Genomic DNA, 23,993 nt, shown 5'->3' on the forward strand with positions numbered 1-23,993 from the left:
TGTTTTAAGAAAGGGTAGAGGAAGCTTTCAGTTGTTCTTGCTTCCGGCTTTCACAATTCTGAACACGTGTTCTACTTGTGGGAGACTGTTATTTTTATGGCTTTCTCCTTTCAACTGGGATAAGAAATACAGCCACCTACAATCCACATGCTTTGACACTGGATGGGACCATGGCCTATATATGGTCCAAACAAAATCGGCTTCTGGAAGAGGTGTAGCTGTTTTGAAGGCAAGCCACTTGAGTCGAAGGTAACGCTGACAGAGCATAAAGCTCCGTAAGAGTATATCCTGCTAGCATGGTCTATATTTCAAGAGGAAATCAAGTCTTCACTGCTACTGGAGTCTTAATATTTCTTGGATCAAAAAGACTTCATCTGATACATCATGACATCAAGATATCATGATTTGATTTGACGTTGGATTCTGATTCTGCCACAACATAGACACCTAAGCTTCCTGAACCTCAATTTTCTCATCTTTAAGATGAAATCCTAAAATTTCAGGACACTTTCAACTTCAAAACTTATCATGCCATGCAACAGAGAGGCAGCAAGCACATTGCCCAGTCTCCTGCCCCAAATCGTAGTCTATCTTGTATGTTTTTACCAGTTTGTAAAATTGTAAAAGCTAACTTACACAACAACCTTTGCAGCCTTGACTACAGGACGATGTCAGGTGACTTTTTATACTAAGTGCTATATTAGAGAACATCGGGCCCTATGCCATGAAGTCTGACTGGTACTACAGGAACAGGAAGAGTGTGATGGAAATCACATTAGGTAGCTGCCCGGGACTCAGGTGAGCTTAGCTATTCACAACAGACCACGACCAGACCTGGTGGCTACCTGAGCAGTGAAGAAGCTCCAAGGATTATCATCTGCTTGCGGGGTAGCTCTAACTCACCTATATCTAAATAGTTCATCTTAGAGGGCCCACAGAATAGAGAGAAACTTATAGTGGTGACCCAGGACTTCTCAGCTTTTCAGGTGTGCTCAGAGGAGCAGAATCCGCAACAGCTGAGAGAGAGACGGTAAATGGGCGCAGAAACCAAATGGTGGCCGAGAGCAGCCCCTACAGGTTGACGCTGAAATTGCTTTGCAATCCTATACCCTTTCTTATCCATCAAGTCTCACACTTACGGAATATCGAACTTTGCATTTAAATCCATTATCATCCTTCCTTTCATGTAAATTCAGAAATACCAATGTGATGTTCTATCTTGGTGTAAAGTTAACAACATTTGACCTAAGGTCTCTTTGCCCAGACTTCTTTTCCACATAGTGTTGCAGGTGGTGGAGGCTGGAGGTGAAGAGAAGGGGGTGGAGGAGGGAGTGTGTGATTTAGTCGTGAGATAGTACAAGGGCAGTAGTGCTGGTGTGTGCAGGAGATTTTAATGCTTTAAGTATTATTTTATTTGTACTTTGGCTTAATCACTTTTGGAACAAATTAGTCAAAGAAAGACAACTGATGCTTAAGCTTATTTCTTAGATAAATACATACAAAAAGAACTGCATTTCAACAACCACACAGACAAGAATAAGGATGAGATCATAGCCTTGGTGTACTCAAACTTTGGCTTAGTTCCCCATTGGATATTTTATTAAGGGAATCAAAGAGTTGAGAAGATTCCGTTCTGCCATGTAAACTAAAAGCCACCTAGTAGTTGAGAAATTGAAAACCACAAAGCTTGAGAAGAAAAATGAATGCTTTGGAGCATAAATTTTTCCATTAAATTATTCCAATAAACTTAGGACCTTGAAAGTTACTATGCTCAAATATGTTTTAAAAGGAAGAAAATGCTCTTTGCTGCCTTTGAACTAGGATTGGAAATTGAATGAATAAAGTAATAAGATTTTTTTAATCCTACTCAGATAAATAGATCAATTTATTACTTTCCCATTGATTTAATATCAATCAGTTTAAATTGAATGTAAATTTATTAATGTAGGAGGTAACTTTTCCAATTTTTCAATTAAAAAAAAGCAAGCCTAAACATATCCCTAATTATATCTTCCCTAAGCTTTCCAGATGAATACTTGTTTTTTCCACTGGTGGAGGAAGAACATCAAAGATGAATTAAAGGTTTTCATATTAAATCAGAATAAGAACAACTCTCAAGATTTACAAGCCATTGGAAGTTGCTGAGCTCAAATTATTTCTCATACTAGTTAGGGATAATAGAAGAGCATTATAATTTAGGGTTGGATTAAAGTGCAGGATGCCACATTACCACAGTCATAGGAGAGCTACTAATTAACAGGAACTATGGAGTGGAATAAAGTGAATTTATCATGGGCACCCTATTTATTGTTCTCTCCAATTTCTTTCTCCTCTTCTCTGCCAGACTCTTTTTTTTTTTCTTTGTCATCTCCATTGAATAAAAACAAGCCACTTATAGGATTCAATGGACAGAGTATGGCTTAATAACCAGGATTTGGGGATTGTAAGACAACTTTTGCCAGAAATTAACAATGTCATCATCCAGGCATTTAATTTCACTGTAAATGGTAGAAGATGCAATGACTTCTTAATATTACTTGATTCTAAATTTAAAGCATGCTATTGTCCAATTTTATTTTAAAGAGGAGCAAGACAGGAGAGAGCAAATATAAAGCAAAGGGGAATAAGAAAGAAGCTTAAAATTAAATTTGAGATGTAATCCTATTATTATCTTCAAAAATGTCTTAGGTCTGGATTTGGCTGTATACAATTGATCTATGTAGGCCCTCCTGGGATTTTCTTATCTATAATAGAAATATTGATTCCACTGTGACCTCTGTGTGTCTTGGCTTTTAGAACTCTAGACGTTAATAATTCAGGAAAAGTCACAAAATCACACCATGGAAACAGGTTGTCAAGAACCATGTATACAGCAACCTCTCCCTGATGGGGGGCATCGGAGCACTGTCCTCTGTAGCTAACGGATGACTCAATTTCTAAGCTGTTATTTTCCATCCAAATATCGCATTCTTCCCACCTTCCATCATCTCCCACTCCCACCTCTGTGCAACCTATGCAAGTGTCAGCACCCTAAGCCAGCCCCCTCTTCCCACCCACTCACACTCTCTTCAGCACACAGGTGCCATGTTACTCACCCTGTGCTCAACTCCTTGCCCCTCTCCCTCAATCTAACTTAACAGACCAGCACTTGCTACCTTTTATATGTTCCAATCCTCCAACCCCCTCATTCTCATCCCCTCAATAAATGCTTACACAGAAGTTATGACAGCTAAATGTACCATAGACAAATACATCCATTAACTAACATTTTAGTAAGGATGCACCAGAAGTGAGTATTCAGGGAGGAATAGCTCGAACAAAGGAAGCCATGAAAATTTGTCAACAGAAATGTTCCAATTTTGGAAACATGTCAGATATGGCACTGTGCATGAGATGAGGTTTCCAAAACTGCTGCTTAACGTTTAGTTTTCTTAGCCAGGCTGGGACTACATATCCTTTCATTACATCAGTATCTGCGGTATTTGAAATACCAGTGATCTCACTGAAATCCTTCGTTGTCATCATGCCCAAAGCGACTTTGAAGATAACTCTGCTCTGAATCGCCTTATCCTCCCAGAAAAGAGCAGCAAAGAGGCAGCTTCTGAGGTTGTGAGACAGACAGATTTACCTTCCGCCCGGCATTCCCTGTTGGGTGTCATTGGTTGCTTGAACACATTTTTATCACATTTGTAACTTTAAACATAGCTGTACTGGTGGCATCAAAAGGACGCCTAACCCACAAGCATTTGGGCTACTGTCTCCAATAACAAAGAGAGTAAAATAAATAAAGTAGTTTTAACAACAACAACAAAAGTAACAAAATATTTTTGTTTCGACATTTACTAAACTCTTTCCCACTAATCACAGCTGAAAGCTTTAGGACACAAACAGCAAAACCGTTTGGGCAGACAGCGTATAATCCAGGTGCTTTGCAAATACCACAGTAAGGGAAGGACAACGTGAGCACTTCTTTGCTTCAAATGTTCTAAATTGGTTTATTTTTCATTAACAGCAATCATCACACACACATACACACATCTTCTACATTGAAGCTTCTATAGTAGTATTTTTCTAATTTTAATTTTGTTAATTGAATGAAGAAACAGATTCTTCCTACTAGATAGGTCCTCAGAAGTAGAATTTATGTTTTCTGCTAGATAAGGAATTCCTTCAAATGGAACAGTCTTGATTAAAGAGCCCAGACAATACAATTCACGTGGAGGTCGGGAAATTTGGCTTCCAAACATAATGAAAATGGGTTCACACTGCAGCTTTTCCCATTCTCATTACAATATTTGCCTTGAAAATAGATTCATATTGTGGCATTTTCGACTCCTATTATCGTCTCCTGTCACAAGCATCAGGTATGAGAATTTTAATGCCTAATAAGCTCTGACCACAGAATCCTACACCAATATTATTTTATGCTTCTGGACAAAGAAAGTACTCAGATCTGTTGGCAAATCCCACTGGTCGCAGAGCTATAAACAGGGGAAGATTGGAATATCAGTCAATCAGATGAGCAGATAGGATTTTTAAAATCTAAGAGCATATCATTTTGCATCTCGGAACGTAAAGACCATTAAGATTCTGATCAGGTATTCTATAACAAATGAGAACAATGAATGTTACATCCCAGGACACCCTTCTAACCAAAACATATTTTAAATTCTGGAAGAACATCACCTGAAGCCCCTGGAGTGAGAAGAGGTGAAGCCATCCTATTCCTCAGAGCTGGCCCTGGCTAACAGCACACTGATACTGATATAAGGCAACAAAATAGATGCCAAAAGGCCATACTTTTTTCCCCTAGAAACCAGACGAGTAGTTTATTTACAGCAATTTTCTTTTCAGAGATATGATTTCTTTTTTGTCTCAGAGTTCAACAATTTCAGGCCCAAAGTGGCTCCACTAATTATTAGCTTGTGAGCGTCCTTTTTCTTCATCCATAAAATGGAGATCATGTTACCTGCCTTGCATACCTCACAGAATTTTGGCAAGAATTAAATGAGATGATGTGTATGCAAGCGCTTGGACAAGTACTAAGTGCTTCTACAAACATGACATGATCATTATTAAATCATCTGTAAGTTAGGTGTACACTGACTGGTAAGTAAGGCCCCATTATAAAATTCATAACTGAGGCCTCCAATTTCAAGGCCAAGTGGTGGCATCAGCCTGTAGTGTACGAATCACATTGGGAGGAGAGGCAGGTGCAGGATAGAAGACTTTGTGATTGCTTCGGGCATGTTTCAGCCCCTTTTGCAATCCTTCAGAGCATGGGCCAGGAGCCCTTCTTATATTCTCTGTGAGTTTCCCTTCGAATCACTCCTTTGACATGGTTGAAAAATGTGCAAGCTAAGGAAGATAATACAAATCCTGCAACGTTGTCACTTACCATCCTAGCCAGCGCAGGCTCTTGGAAAATGAAAAAGCCTCTGACATATTGAAAGTTAGCAGCAATATTCTAACTGGGCTGAGAACAATATTTTTAATCCTCCCTGGAAAGATCAAATTAAATCAGTGGCAAGCTCTGCCTGATACAGCTCTGTGTGTCACTGACTGTTCGGATGAGAAACCTAAAGATGTCTGCAGCTCTTGACTTTGTAATTCACGTCTTTCCATAGAAATTCCGTGAGCAGCGATAAGCCATCCTGCATAAAGATTAGCCTCAAGACAGTGAGATGGCGTCAGAGGAGAGGGTTGGAGAACACAGACACCCATTTTGACTGGCATTTAGATTCAACTAAAAACCGTCGAATTTCACAGCTGAACTTTAAGCATTATTCAGTCAGAGGTTTGATTTTCCTTCTCTTTTCAGCAAGGCAACCTGGCTATATACTTCAGCCCATGCAGCCATGTATTTTAGCCATTGTATATGAAAAGCAGATTCTCTTAACAATAATTCCGAAATTATGGCTGTATTCATTAAAAGTTCTATTAAATGGCAGTTAAAACTTGAGGGCCATGGTTTTCAAACTTTAGTGTGCGTAAGAAACATCTGGAAAGCATAAAAAATGCAGATTCTAGAGGCCTGCCTGCAGAGTCTGATTGAGTAGATTTGGAATGAAACTCCAGAAATTGCATTTTTTAACAAGCACCCCAGGTGAAACTTATCCTACAGTCTTCCAATCTTAATGCGATTTTTATAATCCCAATTGCATTTAAATCCTTTGAAGAAATGAAAAAAAAAAAATGGAAGGGGGACAGCCCAAAATGCATCTTGACAGTTTTGTTAATAGTCTTCCACTGGATTTTGGAGATTTTAAATCAAAATTTTATGCCATATTAATCCATAATATGAACGCTGTCTTTCCAAACCAAACAAATCAAAGAAAAGATGTGTCCCCAGAAAACTATTCTGCTCCCCCAAAGCAGGTATCTTTTTTATGGGATATTTCAAGGAGCCTAGTTTTCTATGTTCAAGTTAGTAGTATTAGCCACAGTATTTAATTTAAGTATAGGGCTTTAAGTTTTTGTATTCACTCTGATAGAATACAAAAAGGAAGTATAAAAGTAACAAGACCAACTCAAGATGCTCAAATATCCACGGCATATTCAATCAGCAGTGAAATACGACTTCAGCTGTTCTTCCAACATGAAGCCCAGTGTTTCAATACCTGCATTTATCTATTTTTTTATTTTAGAGGTCTAAGATCTTAACTCCTAACGTTACGTAACGATGGCATTAAATATAGCAAAGCTAACTGGACCGATGTTATATAACACTGGTCTATATAGTAACTGCTCTTTTCAAGTCAGCCTATTCTTTTTCAGAAGAAATTCTAGATTCTTCAATCCTGGGCAATTTGTTAATAGAAATCTGTGTGGTGTTGTTTGTTTTGTTTTGTTTTTGTTCTTTGCACTTGAAATTGGGTTTTACTTTCTGCTGTTTGTTAATTCTTCCCTCCGCCCTCCACTTCCTGCTATTTCACTAGGCTTCACAGGTCTCCCTTTTTCACATGTAACTTTGCTTTCAGCCAGGAAGTTGTGTCCTTGAAGTTGTGTCCTTTGTGCTGAATTTGGCTCTCATACTGTCTGAGATTGACGTGCTGCCAAGACTCCCACCCCCTCCCCACCCATAAACTATCAGCTGCTTTGCCAGCTCTAAATTCTAATTTTAGTTACTTTAGCCAGTATGACTTCATTTTTTTCTCTCCATTTTTAAAAAATTTATATTTTATTGATACATAATAGATGTATATATTTGGGGAGCACATGTGATAATTTAATACATTCATATAATTCAGAAAGAGCAAATTGAGGAATTGGGATATCATCACCTTAAATATTTGCCTTTTCTTCATGCTAGAAATATTCAGATTATTCCCTTCTAGCTATTATCTAATATACAGTAGATTATTTTTTAATTAATTTTATTTTTTATTGATACATAATAGATGTACATATTTTGGGGGTACATGTGTAATTTAATACATTCATATAATTTGTAAAAACCAAATCAGTGTAAGTGTGGTATCCAATATGTTAAATATTTGTTTTTTTCTTTATGCTAGAAATATTTGAATTATTCTCTTGTAGCTATTTTGAAATATACAATAGATGATTGTAAGCTATTACTTCACAGGGTCAGCTTCATGGATGTACGATCTGTGCAAATGCACAGAGATAGGCACTTGGTTTAATGCTCTAGTTGTCATTGTCTTAAAATTCTTAATAATTTTTGGACAAGGTGATTCATGTTCTCATTTTTCACTGGGTCCTGAAAATTATGTACCTAGTCCTGCTCCTTAGTAATATTTAGGTGTGACATTGAATGTTTCTTTCAGGAAACATTACCTATATTAACACACTGCTTTGGTATGGTCATAATGTATTAATGGATTTGTTCATTATATGTACATTTTTGTCAACCACTGAACTAAAGAAAAGAATAAAGATGCAGTCCCCAGCCTCACAGAATTCCAAATCCAATGAAAGAACTTATTGTTTCATATCAGATGGCATGCAGTAAATAACACCCATGAATCTTCTTCTGAATACACAGTCACAATTTTACATGACTTTGTCTGTATACTAACAGACACAGTGTACCTATTATTCTACATGTAAGGAGATTGGGACTATGTTTAAAATTCAGGTAATATCAGATATTTTGCATTCTGAAAAACAATAAAATTATTCACTATCTAGTTAATTGTAGTGGAGTCAGTTAGACACAACTATACTGGCTCTCAGTGGCCCCAATCCCCTGTGGAAGAATTTCTCAATAGCACCTGAAGATGACCTCTGAAGACAGTAATGATTTCCTCTTCTTCCACTTGAATATGCATACTGGTTTCTCCATTAACTGGATTCAATAAATAACAAGAAATATGTCTGGTTTTAGTTTTACATGCACACATGCTAGTAATGCATGCACAAGCTTTGTGAGAAAGGTCATGGATGAAGCCAGTCTGAAATCTGCAGAGGCCATGGAGTGCAAGTCAACAGCAGTTATTCTTGAAACTTCATTGTATAAAGTAAAAAATGAAAAATACTAGCTATATAGTGGTTATGTATGCATGTCAAGGAGAAAGTGCCTGTTAACAGATCCTGCAGGAGTTTTCTGCCTACAAGTTAAGGGTCAGGGGACAGTGTACCCATCTCCACAGAGGCTGGGCCCACGCATGCGATGCATCTTCAGGCCATGCTTCCTTGCCCTGTAGCCATCCCACTGAATTATTCATTCAGCAGGGACGATTCGCCAAAAGACGCCTGTGTATTACCTCCCCAAATACTATAATCGTGTTTTTGCCATAGTCAATCTCTGCCTCCAAAATCTTTTCAGAGTAAGTTATACTATAGACCAAAGATTTTCACATACTTGAGGTTTTACCATTCTATGTGCTAACACTTTGTTTTCTCTTCCAAACAAGGATGAAAATCTTTTATAAATTATAAGACATGGTCTTGTTTTTATAAATACTGTTTTGATAGAAAGTATTCTAGATGACCTAATTATAATTTAAATCATTGATTAAATACTGTCTACTTCCAACCAAGATGAAGTGGATTTATTCTCTCACTTGAAACAAACAAAAATACAGAAATAAAATGTATGAGACTATAATTTTTAGGGCACTAAACCAGCTAACAAAGTATAATAATCCCTGAATGAGAATAAGTAGATCAGGTGAGCCCTACAATTGGCCCAGCTTACTTCAGTGAGAGAATTTCCAGGGTTTGATATAGGGAGGTAGAACTCAGGTGGATTTTCTTATACTCCATGAATTGAGGACACAGAGCTGACAGTCTGGGAATATCACGGTGTCTAAAGCATTGGAGAGGAGCTAGAGTCATAGAAAGAACTCCATTGTCAGTCAGGGTTCTCCTAAGAAACAGAAGCAATAGGATATATTAATATATGTATGTGTGTGTATATCTCATATATATACACATTTCCTAATATATACACATCATATATGTCTCATATATATAAAGAGAGAGTGCGTGTGTTGTTATAAGGAACTGGCTCACATAATCACATGATTATGGAGGCTGAGAAGTCCCAGGATCTACAGTCAGCAAGCTGGAGACCCAGAAAAACTGACGTGTATTCTGAAAGCCAGCAGGCTACCCACCCAAGAAAAGCAGTTGGAACACCAGAAATCTCCAATGTCCCAGCTCTAGCAGTCAGGCAAAAGGAATTCTCTCTTATTCAGCCTTTTTGTTCTATTCAAGTCTTCAATTAATCAGATGAACCCCCTCCCCCCACATTAGAGGGCAATCTACTCTACCAATTCAAACCTTAATTTCATCTAAGAACGTTCTTTCAGACACACCCAGAATAATGTGCTGTCAAATGTCTGGGTACCCTGTGGCCCAGTCAAGTTGGCACATTAAAATTAATCATCTCATCCACTTAGAGTATTGAGAAGAATACTGATTAACATTTGTGTAAGGAAATTACCTGAGTTAAGAAAAAAGAAACATCTAAATGAATTAGAGGAAACAATAACCAACATTCACACAGGGATGAGAATAATGTCTTTTTCCACAAGTTAGAGTAGAAAATTTATCATTCAGGGAGTCATCAATAGAGAACTCAGAAGGGTCTTTTCTCCATATTACAGGATAATTAGCCCTAGACTAAATGCTGCTCTGTTTGTATTTAACCAATCTTGAAAACAAAATCTGAAAGAATTAAACTTTTCCAACTGAAATTACTGTGTCCCAGGTCAAAGCTCAATCATATTTATAAAATTAAAAAAAAAAATCAGTAAACTAAAAGGTAAAATTTACAATGTCTAGCAGTCAATGAAAAATCACCAGGCATATAAAGAAGCAGGAAAATACATCTCACAATGAAGATAAAAATCAATCAACTGAAACATACCCAGAATTAACACAGTTCTTAGAATTACAAGAAAAGGACATTTAAAAAGTTATTATTTCTGCATTCCATGTCTTTAAAAAGTTAAGTAAAGACATGAGGAATATAAAAGACCCAAATTGAACTTTTAGAGATGAAAACTACAATTGTCTGAGGTTGAATTTAATGGAAATAATAGCACATTATACATTATAGAAGAAAATATTAGTAAATTTGAAAGCAGGATAATGAAAACTATCTACAACGTAACATAGAGACAAAAAAATAATAACAAGTAAATGAACAGAGCACTACTAACAGAGCTTTTTCAGGGCTACTTGGGCTACTTCAAGTGGTCCAATATATATGGAATTAAAGTCCCCAAAGATGGAAACAGAAAATATATTAAACCCATGGATCCCAGGAGCTCAACAAATCCCAAGCATAAGAACCATGAAGAAAACTATACCAAGACAACACTGTAAACAAATTGTTCAAAACAAGTGTTAGAAATAAGATCATAAAAGCAGTCACAGGGTGCGGAAGTGAGGGGATCATATTTTACACAGAGAAGCAAAGGTAAGAATGACAGTGTATTTCTTACTGGAAACAATGAAAGTAAGACAACGATGAAGCAAAATCTTCAAAGTACTGAAAGAAAAAGACTGAAATTCTCTACCAGTGAAAATATTTTCCAAAAATGAAAGTTAAATAAAGTTTTTCGGGCCGGGCGTGGTGGCTCATGCCTGTAATCCTAGCACTCTGGGAGGCCGAGGTGGGCGGATCGTTTGAGCTCAGAAGTTCGAGACCAGCCTGAGCAAGAGCGAGACCCCATCTCTACTAAAAATAGAAAGGAATTATATGGACAGCTAAAATATATATATAGAAAAAATTAGCCGGGCATGGTGGTGCATGCCTGTAGTCCCAGCTACTCGGGAGGCTGAGACAGGAGGATCGCTTGAGCCCAGGAGTTTGAGGTTGCTGTGAGCTAGGCTGACGCCACGGCACTCACTCTAGCCTGGGCAACAGAGTGAGACTCTGTCTCAAAAAAAATAAATAAATAAAAAAAAAATAAAGTTTTTCAGATTATACATAAGCAGAAATAATTCATGATCAGCAGACCACACTACAAGAAATGGTGACAACGATTGATCCATAAACACTGTTATGACTAAGCAGCAAAGCCTGTTGAATTAATAATTTTATTTTACTCCTAAATGAAACAGTTCCAGTAGGCTGTTTTATTTATGTTTCAGTTCATATGGTCAGTTTTATAATTGTGTGGTTTTCACAAAATGACAAAACCATCAATAGCTTTTAGTTATCAGTTCTCACAATCACCCCTGTCCTTTTCTGTAGCAGTCCCTCTTATCTGTCCTAATTTTTTGCTTCATCAGTAAGCTTAGACACTAGATAACAAAATTTATTAGAATTACAAATAAATTAAGTTAAAATAGCCCCATAAGCTGTGATCCACAGGTTTTGTGATATACTTAGTTACTCCAAAGCTTTCCTCTCATCTATATCCTGGGAAAAAGTAACATAATTATTAAAAGGAAAATTATTACATACTGAATGCCCAGTGTGTGCTAGTCATTATTCTAAATCCTTCACATACATTATTTTTAATCTTTTCCATAGCCTTCAGAATCTCCTTTCAGAGTAGGTAAGTTTATGAACAAGTAGACAAATGGTAAAGAGTGTTAAGATACCATCTTCCAAGATGTCCCGAGTTAAAATCACAGCTCTGCGGTTCCCTAACATTAAACCTGTGAACAGGACACCTAGGCTCACATTGTGTAGCAAACCCAAAAGTCATTTCCTGACTCTGTGATTAGTGGAAGCACAGTACACAAGAGGGCATTCAAGCAGTGAACTATATATGTTTAGAATTATTTATCTAATATTCACAAAATAAACGCAGGAGCACTGAAAGTTACCACTGTGTATCTCCTAACTCTTGTTACCTTGATCTTATTCTATCCAATCATGAGGTCCAGGAAACAATTTCAAACACATAAGTCAGATATCTCAGGGATGGCTAGATTGATCATCAACCTCTAGTAGTGTCCCAAGGATAACAAGTGCCACACAGTTTCCTTAAAGGAACCCAAAGCCTGCCAAGGAAATAGAAAGGAAAATTGGGCCAAGCAGCATGATAGATGGGTTAGATCAGCCTGCCACTCCCAAGCATGCTGCCGGAATAGTCTGCAGGGACAGTGACTTAGCAAGTACCACAACCAGCAGTCACACAGCTGAAATAACCCCTGTTTAGGTCTGATCCTCACGAGGGTGAAAGGTATGCTGCTCATTTGAAGGCCCATTAATTCTATCACTGTTCACTCAGTGTTTTACTGGCAGCAGTCTGTAGGAATGCCATTTCATTTTTACTTTTCAGATATGTATTGAATTTATAGACAGCTTCTTTTCCAAATGATCAGTGAATTTCAACTCCAGAGTCTTTGAGTCAGAACAGGAAAACTTTAGTACATAGGTAGATCTAACCCTTTGTTTGATTTCATGTAGACATCAAGTTAATACAGCTCTCATCACTGACACTGCTGCTCATGGGGAAATTTACACTCCATAGGATTATTATGACATCCCATTCATGCAGCATCTCTGAAAGCTAAAGAATGAAGAGCAGTGAAATATCTCTGAATACAGGCCAAAGAGTTAGTCACTTCAAGTGTGTTGGGAAGACGTGCAATGGCCTGAAGCCAGGCACCAAGTCAGCAAAAGAGGCTGTTTCCTAACACTTTGCATTGACCACTTGATCACCTTCTGACACCTGTTCCCATCAACCCTCCTATACCTTTCTTTTTCTCTTCCTCTTTGTGTCTCTCTTTCTTCGTCTGTCTTCACTTCCTCTTCTTTCCTGTTCTTCTCTTCTTTCCTCTTTTCATCCATTTCTCTTGCCTTTTCCCCTTTTCTTTTCTTTCCTTCATTCTTTGCACTGCCCTTCATATATTATAGAATTTAAGGCTAGGTGTTGTATTTGTTGATTTATGTTCTAGAGTCCTAGTTTTTTAAAAATTGGAACAAATGGAAACTTTTACACACATCTCAAGGATTAAGCAGTTTTCCATGTGGCATTCGATGCCTTTTCCCTGAAGACAATGGACCTTGTACTAGGAACTACACATCTGAAGGTATGTTTCATTCAGGAGCCCCAGAGCATCAAGACTTGACTTAGCCTTAATTGCCATTTTCAAAATATATGACATATATTTTTAAATTTGGGTCTCCATTTGTCTATCATCTGGGTCCTCTCTCAATATATTCTGAACTCAAGATGGAAAAATAAAAACGAGTGTTACATATTAGCTTTCTAACTCCCACCATAATTTCTTCTCCTTTTCAAATGGTTTCTCTTCTTGGGCCCTTTGGAAGCAATGTGAACAGTTCACTGACTTAGTAGACAGAGAAAACATGGCCCGTGCTGGAAGGAATGGAGGAAGACAAAGTGACATGGGGCCTCCACAATAAAGAGCCGCTGAATGTGTGGGTGAGCTCCATGTGGCTCCACTCCACAAGCTTCCAACAAACATTTATTGAATCATATTAATAGCAGGTATCTTTTCAAACCTGGACTCTGTGCCAGGTATTATCTGAACCACCTTTGACACAGTATCATTCCACTAAGGAACTCTAAATATGTAGGTTTATTTAGTAAGCAAACTAAGCATGGCAGGCTGGGTTAACACCTGGCAAAAATAAGGAGCCCAGGTGGGAACCACACTCCGGTCTGTCTGGGTGAAAAACTGGTGCTCTCGCCACTGTGCACTGGGTACATCCACTGTAGCCAAAGTCTGGTATAAAGGCTGTGAAGGATGCAAAGAAATAAAATACTTTGTGTCAGTTCTCTAACCTCAAAAAGCACACAGTCTAGTTGAAGAGATAGAGTTATAGGTAAGAAAAATTAAATAACAGCACAAGATCTGAAGAGTCATATAATATTATCTTTGATTCCAATCTAAAAAATATTCCAAAAAGAGAGAAGTGACTCAGAGAATTCCCTGTGCATAAAATCCAAGTTCTATCAAATGTGATTAGTTCCTTATAATCTATTCTACTTCCAGGAAACACTTTACCTAATTAGAGTCTCTGGGCGGCTGAGATCAGTCATGCACAATATACTCTACTTTCCCTAGTTTCCCAGTGACTCACTCAGATGAGACAACTCCTTTCTGCATGAGGCTTCATTTGTTTGCTTAATCTTTCCTGGTTCCTTTCTAGGTTTTGTATCTTGATCAAATTTTAAGATACAATCTAGTAAACTCAAGATCCACATTGCCTGAAAGAAGAATGCTGTTCTTGTCAATTATTTGCTATGATTCTGTTTATTTCCCTCTAAATAAATAGGAGCATGGTACTTTGATTGATAACAATGAAAAAAATATTAGAGAAGTTACCATGATATCCCAGGAGAAAGAAAACAAAGTACGGCATGCACATAGCACTGATATTCAAGCAACTTAAAGCAACATAGAGAAAGAAAAGTGTATAGAATGAACAGAATCAAATATAACACAAGGAAAACTGAATTATGGGAGAATCATAAAGCAGAATTGCCAATAAAGTCCATCCTGTAATTCAGTGAGAAGCAGCAGAGCACAGCAAACAGAGGAACGGATGGTGGGTATCCGGAATTCCATCCCATTTGGCCAACAACTGACAGTGTGATCTTGGAAATTCAATTTACATCTCAGGACCTTTGTTCCCTGGTAAGAGTGGGAGCTTGAATGAGATTGAGGGTTCTTAGAAATCATTTGGGGGAATCATGAACTTAAATAGGAAAATGTATCTTTACTTTCTATAATCTCTTCTGTAAGCACTTCCTCCGATTATGAATGCAAGTGACAAAACACAGTACTATTAGCCACACTTGTGATTTTTGTTCCAGCATAAATTGTAGGTATTTTCACATTACAGAACAGTTTTTACAGTTATATCAAAATATCATTTATGATCACCAGCTCTTCAAATTTACTATAATCATCAAAGTTGCAGCTGTTTCTTGTTACTTAATGCATTAGCAAAAAAATCCCATACATTACTGTATCATAACATTTTAAAAAATGTTTTGATAAATGTTTAAACATGGTTGGTTTCCTTTACAGTCATATTCATGTTAGCTTATGCTTTTTAAAATGTTTTTTCTAAGATGGGACTTTAGCAGGTTGCCAACAGGCTCCCCTGGGCTAGACAGTGTCTCAGGGCTGTTCCCTCTCACACCGCAGAATTCTAAATCTTCTGGCTCAGAACCAGAGATGCCTGACTGTCTGGGACATGCATGAAGAATAAACAATAGCAGGGGATGGAAGCAACTGCCACATGGGAAGTGAGGTGACAACAACAAACAATAATGGCATTGGAATTCACTGAATGCAACTTCAGGTCATGTGGGTGTTGAGGAAATGCTCAGAGAGAACAGAGTAAGATGAAACAGCTCAGAGCATCAGCAAGAAATGCGTAGCTGGCAAACACACCAGGCAGCCAGACTGATGCAGACGCTAACACAGCCCACCATGCTGAAAAGGTACAAACGTGTGGCACTGCCAACACTCACTGGCAAGCCTTCCCTCATATGGGCTGTTAGTTGTTAGCAAGTAACAAACGAAGAAGAACAAGCGGTGCTATGGTCACACAGGTTGCAGCTGTGGTGGAAGCACATGCACAGGCCCTGACGCACAGTACAAGAAACCGCATGCTCTGACGTGTCACACCCACGGCCGTGGGTTGGGCGCACAGGGTAGAACTGCAGCAATGCGCTTACTGGGATGGGCCCGCTGGACCCAGGCATGTGAACCACTCTGCAAATCTACCCTGGCATCTTCTGGCAGCAAAAACATTAAAAGATTCTCCTATAAAGAGACACGTGAGTTAGCTGAGGTGGCTCCTAGCAGCAAGATTTAGAAGTAAAAGGGGAGGAGTAGATGGTGTCTCTTAAACTTTAATGTGCACAAAAAGCATCAGGCTGTTTGGTAAAAGTGCAGGGGTTCAGCATCAGAAGGTCTGGAGTGGAATCCCCTAAACTTGCATTTAACCAGCACCCCAAGTTTATTACGATGCAGGCGATCTGCAAACCATACTTTCAGAAGAACTGAAAGGGGTCCCCAGTTGAGGTATTTTGGGTCAAAAAAGTAAATCAAAACAGCATCTTTGTGAGTCCATACCTACTCCAGCTCAGACACCTGCGCAGGACTCTGGACCTGGGTGAGCAACTAGATACAGGTTAAGAATAAAGTGATGAAGAGGCCAAGAAGAAAGCAGTTGAAGATGCAGCAGAAGGAGAACGTGAGACGGGGGAGATAGGATGCTGGTACGGCCATAAAAAATAACTGCCCCCTGCAGCCAGCCCCATAAAAGGAACACCCTATTACAACTGGGGCCGCTCCAGAAGCAGTTGGCTAAAGGCTTCTGACAGGGAAAGATTCAGACACGGTCAGTCATGGCCCTGAAGGAAAACAGCTAGATTCCAAGTAGAAGTGAAAATCCCACATGCTTGGTTGATACACCATCTATACAAAATCCCCTACAAACACGAATTTAGATAGACCCTCAGCTTCTGGCATAATCTGGCATTTCCTTCTGTCTCTGTAGGGTCCAATTTCAGCTATTTAGTAGCTCCACAGGGAGTGGTACACTGGACCAGTGGCCTGAGTGTCCTATTGAAGAATACAAAAGTAGCAGAGGGCTGGATTATCACAGCAGGGTTGCAGAAAGCCCAGTCTCAGCCTGGGCATGAATTCAGGTCAACCATGTGCCATGTTGAGTACAGTACTAATCTTCTCTTTCTGTATCACCACTGAAGAAACAGACCTGCCTATTCACCATCCAAGCCCTGTACCCACTGCTTCTGTTCAGAACATAGATAAAGAAGCCCTTCAACCACAGATTTTATTTTAAAAAACTGCAAAAGAGGAATCTCTGAAAACAAATATACTACTAAATCGGCCCATTACACGGCCTCCCCAGAGCAGGATCTGTGCTTGGAACTTAGAGAAAGGAAAAGATCATGATCTTTCATGTTAATTAGATCTTGGGAATCATGTCTTTGAATTTGAAAGAATGATCGCTAGAGAAAGCCATTGAACAGGGAGGATAGTAGAAATTAGTGTGTTTGACCACCTAAATGTCAGACTCCAAGAAAGGTTCTTTGTGTGCAGCATCTAATATGGTATCACTGACTGGTAACTCAGCAAACACAGTGAGAAAGACACACAGAATCACATTGGCAGAGCCAGAAGGGTCCTCGGAGATTATCAGGTCCATCCTTCATTTTTCCCAAGAAAAGAGAAAACTGAGTCCAAGAGAAGATAAACAACAGACGGATACGCTTTTCTGCTTCTCTTATCTAACCTCTTTCCAAGGCACCACACAACCTCCCAGGTGAGCAAGCAGATATGTATAGCAATAGACCCTAAGGAACTCAGCTTTTTATTGAAAGTCAGAACATATGTGCTGGATATAAGCCTCAGTCCAGAGACTAATGTGGGAAAGAGTTATGTTTCTTATTTTAAAATTCCTTTGTGAACTTCTAATTCTATTGGGATAGGGAAAAATTAATGTCAGTCAATTCTCTCCCCACCCCCTTTCCCAGATATTGTATCTAAGTTCCAGGGAACCACGGTACAGGAAAGCATATGGTCCTAGACATCATCTGCCCACTTTAGCGTCAGATGGGATGCTTGCCATCTTGTTGGGGTACACCACTCCCCATCATACATGCATGTCACCAGTGGCCATGCATTTCTGTCCATGTGTCCCCTTTCTGGCTGGTAGATCTCTTGACAGCTTCTCTACTGTGGGATGGAGACACAGTCTGTGATCTTGCATTTCTGTACCAGCTAATATTATGGGAAACTTCATGACTCTGCCTATGAGATTGTCCGCCCAGGCTCTCTGCAAACATCTCCCTCCATCACCTCCCATGGCTCTCTTCAGATGTGGGTCCTCTCTGCTCTTGGATCTCACAAAGATTTTTAGGATTTGCAGACAACCCAGAGCAATGCCTGGGAGAGAAAAAAAAGTAGGAATTTTCTCTCTAGGATCTACATCCTAACACCAGCTCACCCTACCCCATCCAGAGGAGCTTTTCTAATCTTGGAGATGGGAGGGAAGTAATCCCTTTCTTCTCTGTGCTTCCTGCAGCCCTCACTGCTTCCTTAACAGCGTTGGTATTTAGAAATAAAATTAAAGAAGACTGACTTTTCTGGAGTTTTCACCCTGTCTTATCTTGCTGCTGAGGCAAGGTGCAAGGGATGGTCCACAGGCGTGAACTGAGCAGGGTGGGGAGAAGAAGGGGTGGGAACGAATGACTGCACGGATTCAGTTCTGCTGTGGTTTAGCACCAGAGCTTCAAGTCAATGGAAAATGAGGATGGAGTAAAAGCCCCACAGGAGGGGCATTTGTGAATTTATCAAACTTTGATATAGCAACTTTTAAAACTATATTGAATAACATGATGCAGAGAAAGATTTTAAACAAATATAAACAGTTTACTGTTAATATCATATCAACATTTTATTTCTCCTACTTATTTTCTGAACTTTTCTAATTCCTTTGTTTATATCTGATGTGCTTTACCTACAGGCTTGGCTGTTCTTGTTGAGTTGACCTTTGGGAAGCCAAAGGTGGGTGTGAAACAAACTAGTATTGATCTGTCCAGTCACCAACCTACTGAGGCCCTGGAGATCCTTGTAGAACAACACGGGCTAGCCTTCATTTACCCCGTACTCAGTCTACAAGAGGGTTACATTTCCAACAACTGGGAAATATTGTGACCAAACTTCTGAATCCTGGAGTTTGTTCTACAATGATTATAATTAATCAAAGTGAATTTAAATTCTCCATTTGTCGCCATAAAAACATCAGGTACTTGCTGGTCTTGGGGACGTTTAACATATATCTTTGTTGATAAGCTTAATTATGAAGAGGAGAATTGGGGTTTTCTGAAGATGGTTTCTAGAAATTTTCAAAATACTTTAAAATATGACATCCATTTTTGCCTGAAGGTCAAAGCAGGTTTTGCAGAGGCAAATTGAAAGCACATTTAAAAGTCTCATCTTGTGCTTAGGTATAACAGGCTCTCAGAATGTCAATCTGAAGACCATGCCACTCCTGGTACTTTGAAAGTAACAACGAATTTTCAACGAACTCCACATTCATCCTGACAAATCCTTTGGGCTTATTTTTAAGATGACATTTGTGTGCTTCATGACTTTTTGTTTCCAGGCAAGGGTTTTTGTGCTGCTAATCATGACCTAACCAGCCTCATTATACAATCCCCGCAGAGCCAGGAATCCTGCCCAAAGTTAGAGAGGCAGTTTCGAAGCAAAGTTTACTTCGCACAGTTCCTATTTCTTCTGAGTATTGGATTTTTATTTATTGCAGCAGATTTATCATGTGCTAGATAATTTCACATCCATGGCTTTCCTAGCGCCCAATTTATCAAGACGAGCGGTGCCACATCCTCTTGTATTTTATCGCAAGTACCATCAGGGCGAGAGAGACAGGTTCTCTTTCTCCCGCAGTGACTTTGCTGCTAAATCATAATTCATAACGATGAGTCTTTTCTGGGTTCAATTTTTAATGCTGCTTCCCTTTTTGGGATGTTTACATAACAGGAGAAAAGAGGGCATTCTATATGAGTCACATCCATAACACTCACGTGTTCTCCGCTGCCAGGATGAAAACAGATAGCTCATAAATACTCAGTGATTTCAGCTACTCACTTTGGACATTTTTTGTAAAGTTGCACACTTTTTCATTATCAAAGGTAAGAAAAATGAGGAAAAACTGAGGCGGCCTGAAATCATGACTTTCACTTTCCTTCTAAGTTTAAAAAGTGAGGCGGCTGGCGACAGTCCACATTGATTGTGTGTTACGCAATCAGCCAGCATCAGGACCCTATGAGTTAGTGACGGGCCATTATCCATCAGCAAGCAGAGCTGTTCTCTTTGTATGCTGTTCTTTAATCTATGAATACAGTTACTAACAAAATCCATGGATTTAGACAAGAGCAATGGCTCTTCTCCCTCTCTCTTGAGAGTAATGATTGTTATTTCTTAAAGTATTAAGAAATACTTTTCTTTTTCCACGTTTATTTACAGAGGGCTTGCCTGTGCAAGCCGGCACATGCAGTTTACTGCACATGGGACATTAACTCTGAAGATCTCGTTTCTGTGAAAGTTAGTGCAGTTATCCAAATAAAAACATTTTCAATAAGGGTAAATATTAGAGAGCAGCGATCTTTCCAAAACGGGTCGAAATTTCTCTTTCAAAGGACTTTCTTTCAAAGGACTTTCCAGTGAATATAAAAAGGCAATGTGCTGAGAGTCAAAAGCCATCAGAACAGCCCCCACTGTGTGACTCTCAGTAAAATACCTCCTCTCTCTGAGCCTCTGGGGCCTCATCGGTAAATTAAGGACAATTTCTGTTCCCAAAGTTCATGATTCCTTTACTAACAATTTAAATTCAACTTTGTGAAAAAGGACAGCAAAATTGGATTTTCTGTTTGAATTTGATGGCTCCTACTCTAGTTAATATAAAATGTGACTGTCAGAACCCCATTCCAAAATCATTGTCAAATTCACGTGGCCTCCTTTTGTCTGTACTTTGTAAGTATAAAACTATAATACGTGGACAATATTTTCTCAGAACTTCAGAGCTTTAAATAAGATGGTGGTTGCGTATTCTCAGGAGTGGTAAATGGGTTTGTTCCTAGAACACTCACATAAATGCAGTGCCTCATTATTAGTTTGGTAAGGCTTTTAGCACTATATTAAAAAGTTAATAGCTATTTGTAAGCATGCCAGAGATCAGTTATTATCATCTCCCTCTTGAAGTTCAATGCTTGCCTCACTCTAATGGTGGCCTGAATTGCTCATTAAAAGTAATTTGAGTCCTGAGGTAAAAACTAACTGTGTATTACCATCTTACAAAAGAAGAAATTATAATAACAAAGATTAAATGAGTTTAGGATCATCCAATAAGTCATAGGTTTAAGAAACAAACCAAAAAAGAAAAATCCCAATAGATGAAATTAAGTTACAATACACTCTTTCATTAGAAAAAGAAAAACCAGATTGAGAACAATCCAACATTTTCAGGCACCTTAATGAACAAATTTGGCCAACTAAATGCAGAAATGGGTTGTTGCAAAATGGCCCCCAAATATGCTTTGTAAAGTGTTTGACTCACAAAGTATACACTCGGTAAATGTTAGCTCTTGTGAACACAGGTCACGAGCCAGAGGCTCTGTTGTCTTGCTGGAGACATTTTTACCATTGTCATAGATTTGTAAATACTTTTAGCTCTTGTTTCTTGTCTGTTCTGCCTTGAGAGGAACTTGAGAGGAACTTCCTTGCGAGAAAGATATTTGATTCCCCTTCCTCACAAACACTGTAAATGAGGCTTATTGTTCTGGATTTTGTGGTGATGGTGGTTGCTTTGGTTTGGTTTTTTATTATTTCTTGTCATTTTTTGACAAGCATCCCAGCCCATGTGGCCTTGGGGGCCCAGGTATAATAATTGCCTTATGACCATTTACCTCTTCTAAACTTAGGAACCCTAGATCTCGAATCGGGGCCTGGAGAAGGCATTGCTGCTGAGGTCATCTTGCCCTAGAGTAGCCACAGGCTACGAAGGGAGAATTTCTCAGCTGGAGTCCGGCTGCGAGGCCATTTCAGGGGAGTGTGACTTGGTGAGAGGGTGAAGTCTTAGTCTATAAACATAGGTTCTTACATAGGCACACACATCTCTATTGACAAAAATATATCATTTATATATATTTACCAAATATATATCAGTTGACAAACTCGGTGTTGTGTATGGGGGTGGGTCACCTGAAAGCATATTACACAGCACTGTTCACTGTTAATATTTGCGTATTCTTTCTTCTATATGAGGTCATATTGTGTGTACTATGTTTTAGTTTCCTCTTTGCACTGTACACACTTTCAATGCCATAAAATATTCCTCCGAATAGTAATTCCATGCCTGCCTACAGATGTATCAAATTACCTAACAAATCCCTGTGTTTAATCCTTTATAATCATTTCTAATTTTTCTCCATTACAGATAACACTGCCATGAGCATCCTTATGCAAACATCTTTTTTTAATATGAAAGATATCTTCCCCAAGATAAGTGTCTCGAAGTGGAATTGCTGATGACAACAATATGAGCACAGGAGTAAAAGTTACAAGTGTGTTTTGGGTTTCAGTTTCTCACTAAGTTTCAGCTCTGAAACATTCTTCTAACATAGTGTAGTAATTTAGAGTCAGACAAACATGGGTTCGAGTCCCAGCTCCGGACTTCCTAGCTTGGTGACATTTGTATGAAGCGGCCTCTAAATTCAGTTCGTTCCTGTGAAAAACGGGGATAACGACCACCTTTCACGGCTGTGGTAAGAAAGAAATGAGATCATTAGCACAGGTCCTCGGGTATACTTCAAGAGGCAACAGCTGTCTTGCCAAGAATGTATAGGCCAAGGCTGTAAATCTCAGTGAGTCTAAATGCTGAAGGCTGGGTCCTCTCAGAAACATATGCCAGGTGTGAGCACACGTCAGAGGCCAGCAAGCGGCCCACCCGCCCGCAGCCTGTGGCGTAGTCAAGGGATGATCCGATCGCCATTCACGCTCGCTTGCCCAGGCGGGTGAATACACTTCCTCCCCCGACTCTGAGCTCCGCTGGGACTCGCTTTGGGCGGCGGCACAGGAGCAGACCTAAGCACTCCCCGTGCACCCCGAGGCTCCCGGTGAGGGCTGGGGCTCAGCTGGCCTCACTGCGCTCCTCCCACACCACGAGGAGCGCAGCCAGCCCTGCTCCTCCACCTGGCTCTGGCGGTGAAAGGCAGGCGGAGGGGTCCTGCACTCCACCACAGCCAACCTACCACCAACCTATGAGGAACGAGGATCCAACGTCTGTCATTGTGAGCCACGGGATTTGGGGCCCCCTGGGAATCTCCATGACTGCTAATTTCCGCCCCCAGGGCGCGCTCGACTGCAGAGCAGAGACAGCAGGGAGAGGAAAGAGCCTCTCCAGGGGCATTTCTCTCCTGAGACCCTCAGGAGCGGCGGGACCGCGCAGTCCCTTCCCCCTAATAACAGCAGGCACCACAGTGTGAGCAGAAACAATGTTTGAGAAACCAGAGCCAAGGTCCCAAGGTGGACTGGCCGGTCATAGAAATCTGTCCTGTCTCACTTTGGTTTTTTTCTCTCCAGGGCTGATTTACAAGGTGATAAAAGACTTCAAGCTGCAAAAGGTACTTAGGCTGTTAAAAGCCAGCTTTTTATGATCCCTTGTTCTTTATAGTACATGTTGTTTCATTAATCAAACGCTTCTTCTATTAGAAGTCCCAAACCTTTAAGATGGTGGGACATTTCGTTTTTATTGCCCTGAAGTGGAATGAAAATCCACACGCTCCCTGGCAGGCGCTGGGGAATTCTTAGTGTTCAGACTCTTTCCATCCTCGGTCCTCTTTGATTCTATCTATTTTGTATTAATCTTTTAATCTTCCTTTTCTTTTTCTTTTTGCTGTGTGTTGAGACTGTGAGACATGCTGAACGGTGAGCCAAAAGCCTTCTTTTTCTTCCAGAGCCATGTATTTGAAGTCTGAAGCCAGTCACTGATGTCATAATCAGGCCCGTGGGCTTGTACCGTGACCTCA

Source organism: Eulemur rufifrons, chromosome 18 (assembly GCF_041146395.1).
Source record: "Eulemur rufifrons isolate Redbay chromosome 18, OSU_ERuf_1, whole genome shotgun sequence".
NCBI lineage: Eukaryota > Metazoa > Chordata > Mammalia > Primates > Lemuridae > Eulemur > Eulemur rufifrons.